Source organism: Piliocolobus tephrosceles, chromosome 15 (assembly GCF_002776525.5).
Source record: "Piliocolobus tephrosceles isolate RC106 chromosome 15, ASM277652v3, whole genome shotgun sequence".
Lineage (NCBI taxonomy): Eukaryota > Metazoa > Chordata > Mammalia > Primates > Cercopithecidae > Piliocolobus > Piliocolobus tephrosceles.
In genome coordinates, this window is record NC_045448.1 from 82,333,751 (window position 1) to 82,342,970 (window position 9,220).

The 9,220-nt window shown below is 38.1% G+C and overlaps 1 pseudogene; it reads right to left on the reverse strand.

Moving 5' to 3' along the window:
- Positions 1-2,622, reverse strand: part of LOC111551146 — a 53,617-nt pseudogene extending 50,995 nt beyond the window's left edge.
- Between the last annotated feature and the right edge of the window lie 6,598 nt (positions 2,623-9,220).

Consider the following 9,220-nt stretch of genomic DNA (forward strand, 5'->3'; position numbering starts at 1 on the left):
GTGTGCCGGTGTTACAGCGCAGTATTGGGGTGGGAGTTACCCGATTTTCCAGGTGTTGTGTGTCTCAGTTCCCCTGGCTAGGAAAAGGGACTCCCTTCCCCCTCGCGCTTCCCAGGTGAGGCGATGCCTCGCCCTGCTTCAGCTCTCGCTGGTCGGGCTGCAGCAGCTGACCAGCACCGATTGTCCGGCACTCCCGAGTGAGATGACCCCAGTACCTCAGTTGAAAATGCAGAAATCGCCGGTCTTCTGTGTTGCTCGCGCTGGGAGATGGAGACTGAAGCTGTTCCTATTCGGCCATCTTGCTCCGCCCCCCTCCCCTTCTATTTTCTAACACTGTCAGCTGTTAAAGTTTATGCCATTCACCTAAAACCTTGTCTTTGCCACCTGGTTGCTGAAATCCATAGACATTCTTCACTGAAATTTTGTTTATGCTCAGTGATTGACAACCTCATCTCCAAATTCCTTTTCATCCTCTCTATTTTAGCCACACAATCCCAAGGTTACACCATAGATTTTGTTAGCAAACACTTCAGATTGCCCACATCATAAATTCAAACTGGCTACAGTTTTCTAGATTTTCAGCTCACCTAATTTGTGACATTGAAAGCAATCTTTGTGGCAGAGAAAATATTTGCCAAATTCCCCAAATGAAATGAGCTTCTGTTTACTTTCAAAACTTCCTTGGAGCACATTGAATTCATGTGGCTAATTCTAATTAAAGTATACCAAATGAAAAGACGATGTACAACCTCTATCCCATGCTGCTTCTGCTTAAACGACTTTGGGAGCCATGCATTAAAATGATAGCATGACAACATGAACAAAAGCTAAATCAGCTCCTAGCTAGATGAAATAAGGAGTCCTCACTAACACACTTCATAATGGTCTTGCCTAAGAAATTACCTTTTGTTGTACTAGCCAATGAAAATTTGAGAATTTCTTTCTTGTGCAACAGGTGTTAATTATGCCAAAGAAAAGTCAGCTGTCACAATCCATTGACTTCTTTTCATTTTATGTAGTAACACTCCTTTTCTGCCTCTACTTTCTTTTTAATCTAGCTTGTATGTTATGGTCCATACTTATAATCAGCATTTTGTTAATTAAATCTATCACTCTTCATACTTTCTCCTGTCAAAACCTCACCCTTAGATCAATAAATCATCTGCATTCTCTAGTCTTGCACCCAAACACCCGAATGTTGTTGTATCAACAATGTCATGATTACCTCTTTAAAAGAGCAGTCTACATGGGAAGATGTTTGATTATAGTTTTTTAGTATGTTTACTCCACAAAATGCTTGTTATGTGCTTTCAACATAATACTAAAAATGTCTCTCTCTTCTGCTTTTACTTTCAGTTGATTAATATGCTTCACACATCATTGAGAAAATAGAAACAATTTAAAAAGAAATCTCTTCTTCCATCAGAACTATTTTAAAACCATCATCCTCTTCATTAGTCTTTGTCTTGTTTTTCCACTCACTTCTCCATTCCTTCATTCTAATGAAGTATTTCTTTTTGTATGAAGGACTTACTCTTTACCATATGCTCAGTTTCCATTACCTCTCATCTTCTCAAAGAACCCAGTATTCTCCTCCACATGTCTAATAATAATTCTATCTGGAAAAGTCACAAATTTATTTCATATCTCCTTCCAGCTACTGCCCTAATTCTTGTTCCACTTCACACTCAAGCTTGTCAAAGAAATGTTTTAACAGTTACTGCGTCCACTTCCTCACCTAACCATTCTCTCTTCAGTCCATGACTCCCATGCACTATTTTGCACTGTTCTATGTATATACATATATATTTACAAAATGTATTATTTTACTGTCTCTAATTTTAACATATAGCAGGCACTTCAGAACATCTAGAGAGACTAGACATTACAAAAAGTTTAGCACTGTCAACTATATATGCAGTAGTGAGAATAAAATGCACACAAAACAATGAAAATTCTTCTAAATATGACCAGTCTGGCAAAGAACCTTCTTCTCTTCCTTCTCAGGTCTTCTGCTCCATGTCCACTAGCCCATTGAATAAACGTGGATGTGTTGCTTCCAGAAGTGGTCTAAAAACTCCATTTCAAAAAGTCAACTACAGAAGACATTTTCTATGATTTCTTTTTACACAAATGATAATTTGCAAGATGTGTGATTTTCTAACTCTACTTCATACGTCCACAACCTCTTTACAAGGGCTGGTTGTGGCAAATGTTTTCTTTTAAAAGGTTTTGGGTGGGAGAAGTTGACAGCATCTTTTTCATATTATATAGGCAATCATTCTACAAACAGCCAGTAAATCTTCCCAAAGGATGATGGGCATTTCCAGTGGGCTAAATGGGGCATGTCATTCTGCCATTTCTCTCTTCCAACAGCAAAGTCTGGTAGAACAAAGAGCAAGCACCGCTAACCGTTCCACTCGTTGTTGTAGGGACTCCTCTCACCTTCCAGGCCCGTTCAGGCCGTTGTCCCTTGTAGTCAGGACTAAGTAGGTCTTGCCCATCGGAGACAGAGTGGTCACCCAGGACCTGGATCTGCGCGGCTCCATGACCTGCGAAGGCAGCTGAGTCAGTGCCGGTGACCACCTTCCTGGACCCTCCACACCTTAGCAGCTCCGTCATGTGGTGCTCAAGCGGCCGCCATTATTATGGCCCAGCACACCCGCCACCACCCAAAGTTGCTGCGTCCCCGCGGCTCGGCAGGGGCTTTGTCTAGGCCCGACAGGGTTGGGCCGAGAGACGTGGTGGCCGAGAGACCTGGCGGCCGGCGTGTTCAGGGCTGGGAAAGGCCACCGCTTCCATCAGGTCTCCAGGTGGAATAGGAAAGAGAGATTCGCCACTACTTCAAGGCCTGGGCCCGGCCTTGGCTGCCACAACGAGGTCTCAGGTTGTCTGCAGGGCAGAGGGCGTGCCTGCCACTTCCCCAGCTCACTGCAGGCCCAGGCTGCATCCAGAGCACCCCGGGGTGAGGGCAGCTGGGTGTGCTTTGCCTGCTCTCTGCCAAAACCGAACTCAAGACCGTTAAGACATACACCTGACCACTGTCTTCCTGCATAGAAGAGAACATTTTTTTTCTCCTTATCTTTTTAGAACTCATAGCAACATAGAGTTGAGCACTTTTCATCTTTCGAAACACATTGGTATGAAATTATTCTCCAAATTTCATTGTACACAAATGTTTGTGTTTCTTCTGTTTCCATCCTTTAACTATTTTCTGTTACTAATTTACTTCATTCAGTTTTTATGTCTGTGAATATCCTAATGTCTTAACTACCAAATTTTTTCTCTCTCTTCTGTTTTTAGAGAAAGGGTCTCACTATGTTGCCCAGGCTCTCAGCTCACTGCAGCCTCTGCCTCCTGGGCTCTAGTGATCCTCCCACCTCAGTTTCCTGAGCAGCTGTGACTGCATGTACACCGCCAGGCTGTTTATTTTATTTTATCTTATTTTATTTTATTTTATTTTATTTTTTATAGATACAGTCTATTTTGCCCAGGCTGGTTTTGAACTCCTGACCTCAAGCCATCCTCCTGCCTTAGCCTCCAAAAGTGCTGGAATTACAGGTATGAGCTATCACATCTGGCCAAAAATTTTCTTTCTTATTTGACTCCTCTTCTAAGCATATTCAATTAGTCCTTGATATCTTCACTAACACTGTTCAAAATTTCCTGAACTTAACATGTCCAATATGAAATTCTAAATATTTTCTTTCAAGATTTCTCCTGTATTTTTATATATTTCTGTAAATGTACTCCTGCTAAAATGCTGGAAATCTGTCATTATTAACAACTCTCTCTACCTCAACACAACGTTCTATAACCAAGCCTGTTTATTTTACATTAAATATGTACTTATAATTCATGTTTTTGCATTCAAATCTTTGCAGCTACTGTTGACTCAATCTTGTTGCATTTCAGTTGCTTCTTTAGTGTTGCCCCTGTTTTAATTTTCATACCTTTAACCCACCCATCCTTAATTTACAATCCATTCTACTACATAACTGGTAGACTGTTTAAAAAAATCATGAATGAGATCAAATTTCACACAAGATTTAAATTACCAAGTGTGAAAAATTGGTATTTTGAATTGTGAAAAAAATTACAAACACCTTTGCATGTATTACAAATGGTGATCTGATCACTACCTAGCTTTTCATCTGTATCAAGCATCACCTTTCTCCTGTGCTTAATATGTTCAAGACATTTCTTTCAGTTTTTCAAATTAACTTTCAGAAGTTTTACATATATAAAAAAAACTAAGGAAGAGGATTTTTCTTCTATTATTAACATCTTACATTAATATGGTCTATTTGTTACAGTTAATGAATTAATATTGACATATTTCTAATAACCAAAGTCCATACTTTGTGTTTTTTTTTAGTTTTTACCTAATGACCATCCAGGACGCCATCTGGGTTACCCGCATTAGATTTAGTCATTATGTTTCCTTAGGCTTCTCTTGGCTATGGCAGTTTCTCAGACTAACCTTGTTTATGATGACCTTGACATCAGGGAGAGTACTGGTCAGGTATTTTGTAAAGTGATCCTCTATTGGGAATTGTCTGCTTTTTTTTTTTTCTTATGATTAGACTTAAGAGTTTTGGGGAGAAAGGCCATATCCCATTATATCAAGGGTACCTACTTGTTGTGGGAAATCAGGGACCCTGAACGGAGGGACTGACTGAAGCCACAGCAGAACCCAAATTGTGAAGATTTCATGGACATTTATTAGTTCCCCAAATTAATACTTTTATAATTTCTTATGCCTGTCTTTACTGCAATCTCTGAACATAAATTGTGAAGATTTCATGGACATTTATCACGTTCTCAATTAATACTCTTATAATTTCCTATGCCTATCTTTAATCTCTTAATCACATCATCTTCATAAGCTGAAGGTGTATGTCGCCTCAGGACCCTGTGATGATTGCGTTATCTGTACAAATTGTTTGTAAAACATGTGTGTTTGAACAATATGAAATCTGAGCATCCTAAAAGAACAGGATAACAGTGATTTTCAGGGAACAAGGGAGATAATAAGGTCTATTAGGAAATTCCAGCCGGGTGAATTCTAGTCAGACCAGTTGTCTGCTCTCAAACACTGTTTCCTGTTAATGTGTTTATCAATGACAATGCGTGCATGCACAGTGGGACATGAAACCTCATCAGTAATTGTAATTTCACCCTGACCATGTGATCTTGCTCTGTCCCCATTTACCTTGTGATATTTTATTTCTTTTTTTTCTCTCTCATCACTTCTTTATTATTATTATTAATTATTATTATTATTATTATTATTATTATTATTCTTTAAGTTCTAGGGTATATGTGCATAATGTGCAGGTTTGTTACATACGTATACTTGTGCCATGTTGGTGTGCTGCACCCATCAACTCGTCAGCACCCATCAACTTGTCATTTACATCAGGTATAACTCCCAATGCAATCCCTCCCCCCTCCCCCCTCCCCATGATGGGCCCCGGTGTGTGATGTTCCCCTTCCCGAGTGAAGTGATCTCAGTATGTGATCTCTGTGACCTGCTTGCTATTCATACACTCCCTCCCCTTTTGAAATCCCTAATAAAACTTGCTGGTTTTGTGGCTCAGGGAGGCATGACAGAACCTGCCAACATGTGATGTCACCCCTGTAGACCCAGCTGTAAAATTTCTCTCTTTTGTACTCTTTCTCTATTTCTCAGACCAGCTGACACTTAGGGAAAATAGAAAAGAACTTACGTCGAAATATTGGGGGCTGGTTCCCCTGATACCTACTTTTTTTTTTTTTTTTTTTTTGAGACGGAGTCTTGCTCTGTCATCAGGGCTGGAGTGCAGTGGCTGGATCTCAGCTCACTGCAGGCCCCGCCTCCTGGGTTTACGCCATTCTCCTGCCTCAGCCTCCAGAGCAGCTGGGTCTACAGGCACCTGCCACCTTGCCTGGCTAGTTTTTTGTATTTTTTAGTAGAGACAGGGTTTCACCATGTTAGCCAGGATGGTCTCGATCTCCTGACCTCGTGATCCACCCGTCTCGGCCTCCCAAAGTGCTGGGATTACAGGCTTGAGCCACCACGTCTGGCTGATACCTACTTTTAACATGACTCATTACTGTTGATGTTGACCTTCGTAACTCAGCTAAAGTGTTGTAAAAGTAACTATAAAGTTATTCTGTATTATTTTTTCCCACTTGCCTCCTCTTTGGAAGGGCATCATTATACACTGTTATGCTCTACCTTCTTCAGGGCAGAGAATACATATAAATTATTTGGAATTCTGAATGGGAGATTTATCTCTTCTTCTCCACTTATCAATTTGTTTATTTATTTAGTATATTTATATAAACTGGCAGATATTTATTTTATAATTTGGAGTTTAATACAATACTATTTATTTACTTTTTGGTTCAAATTGTTCCAGCAATTAGCTATATAGGGAGCTCTTTCTATTGGCTCCTGTTTCTCTTTAACATATTCCCATCATCTTGAATTTTTGGTTTTGTTGTTTTTCTGAGCATTTCCTTACTTCTTTGCACTACAAGATGCTCCAGGCTTATCTTGTATATGTCCTGTCCTGTGTTTGTATCAGCTATTTTAGCAAGCCCCCCTGGTTCCTTTTATTGTAAAATGTTAATAGAACCTGAAATCTGGGAGCTGTATGTGCTCATTGATATTGGGGTATCAATGTTTCTAGGGTCTTTTAGCTGACAGAGCAAGAAAATGTATGTGTATGCAAGTATCTCTTCATATTTCTATATGTAGCCATCTGTATAGATATTAAGCTAAAGTTGAGTTCATAGTGATGTCTCCAATTCTACTTTATTAACACTTGGACCTCTATAACTTCCTGCCCTGGCTTATCTGGAACCTCTCTCTGCAACAGTGAGAAATCTGGCTACTACCATTGCCATTCATTTACAATTGTTTATATTCAGTACACACATTAACACTCTTAACTGGAGTATAGGGCTTATATACAGCATCTTTTGTCTTTAATTTTACCTTCCTCTTTCCAAAGGTATTTAGGTTACCTGCCTTTACCCAACTTCATTCAGGGAGGTTGTTTCATATTTCTAATACAATTTGATTTTTTTCCACATTCTGCATTCCATCCTGGATTTCTGTCAACCTCTTGAAAAAAAAATAAATATATATTATTTTAATATATATATGTATATAAAATATTTGAATATATATATGTGGAAAACCATCCAATATCACTGAGACCAAGGGACCGCGCAACAAAAAAAAGATTCTATATTAATCAATGCAGTTGCTAAATTAACTTTTAGTCATTTTTATGTGTTCAGAATAGTTGAACTTCTTTTCATGGGTAATTTTTTACTAGAATTGAAAAGATTAAGAAGAACAATAAAGAACCATTAGATCACTAACTCCATTTATCTCAATTGCAGAACAATCTTTGGTAATAAGTTTCTTTGGTAATAATTTTGCATGTTTCTCTCATTTAATATATTTTTATTATGCACTTGGACAAGGTTCGATTGTAGAATAGTTTTTGGTTGTAGTTTTGGTTATGTTTGTTTGTTTTGTAACCCATAAAATTAAAGATCAAAAACCTACCTTAAATAATAATACCATCTTATTGTCATTACCCTCCTTCTGCCTCTGACACCTCTTCTCTTTCCTTACCAAACTAAACCTCATTGGAATAATAGAAATAATAATACTGTGTGTGAAACATGAATGAAATAAAAACACTTTTAGTAAGAAAAATAACATAACTTTGTATATCGTAATTATTTGGACTTGATTTCTCTATGCTTATATGTTTATACTCTTGAACATGGTCTTCTTTTCACCAGAAGAAAACAATAAAAAATAGTTTACTTAAATTTAAAGTCAGTTTGTAGCCTGAATTAGCGACCACCTCTACATGACTCAATGTGCCTAAATATGTTATTTTATTTAGAAAATAGTACATTCTCACTTAATAAAGACATTTAAATACATGAAAAAAATTTTAATGATATATGTAAAAAATTTAATGATATATAATCATATAATCACACAGCCTGCATATTTTCAGAGTCTATGAAACACATTTGTGTGATTATATTATATATATGTGCTTATACATAAGTGAGTGCCTTACAAAATGAGATGATATACATAGATACCATATGTATACACATACATGATGACATATATACATTACATATATAAATTACAATCTTTAGGTTGGCAAATATTTCTATGAAAATGTAATAGCATATTTGTCTAATATCTGTAGCTATTTAGGTTTTGTCCCATTTTTTACAACTTTAAACAGTGATATCACTGTTTAAATACATCTTTGTGTTAGTGTCATTTTCAATTGTATTCTTTTTAATATAACTGTGTGGAATTTTGGAGTCAAAATCTGATCATTTTCTTTTAACTTTCAAAACATTTATTAAAAAACCTGAAAGGAAGTATTTTACCAATTAGCAATCCTAATTGGTATGTATGAGATGTGCCATCAATTAAAACTTTTTAAATTTTGGCCAGTCTAGAAGGCAAGGTTTTTCAATAGAACACACACCACACACACCACACATACACCACACACACACACACACACACACACACACACCAGTAAAATGATAGCCTTGCATGCAATAGTTCTTTCAGATATTCCTCAACTAAATCCACCTGGCCATAGTCTGATGGATTTTCAGGGCGTTGACAACTTTAGATAATTTAAGTCTCACTAGTGCTACAAACTAAAGTCATTAGTATGAGAGATTTACTACAGTGTTGTAGATCCAGGTATTTTTTCACCTTCTAAAATGCCTCCTTTAGGCATACTTTATACTTTCTTTCTTTCTTTTTTTTTTTTTTTTTTTTTTTTTTTTTGAGATGGAGTCTCCCTCTATCTCCCTGGCTGGAGTGCAGTGGCCGGATCTCAGCTCACTGCAAGCTCCGCCTCCCGGGTTTACGCCATTCTCCTGCCTCAGCCTCCCGAGTAGCTGGGAATACAGGCGCCCGCCACCTCGCCCGGCTAGTTTTTTGTATTTTTTTAGTAGAGACGGGGTTTCACCGTGTTAGCCAGGATGGTCTCGATCTCCTGACCTCGTGATCCGCCCGTCTTGGCCTTCCAAAGTGCTGGGATTACAGGCTTGAGCCACCGCGACCGGCCAGGCATACTTTCTTAGTTTCAGAACACAATATCACACAAACACACACACACACACAAACTTAAACACACAAAAATATATGCAACTGATTAAA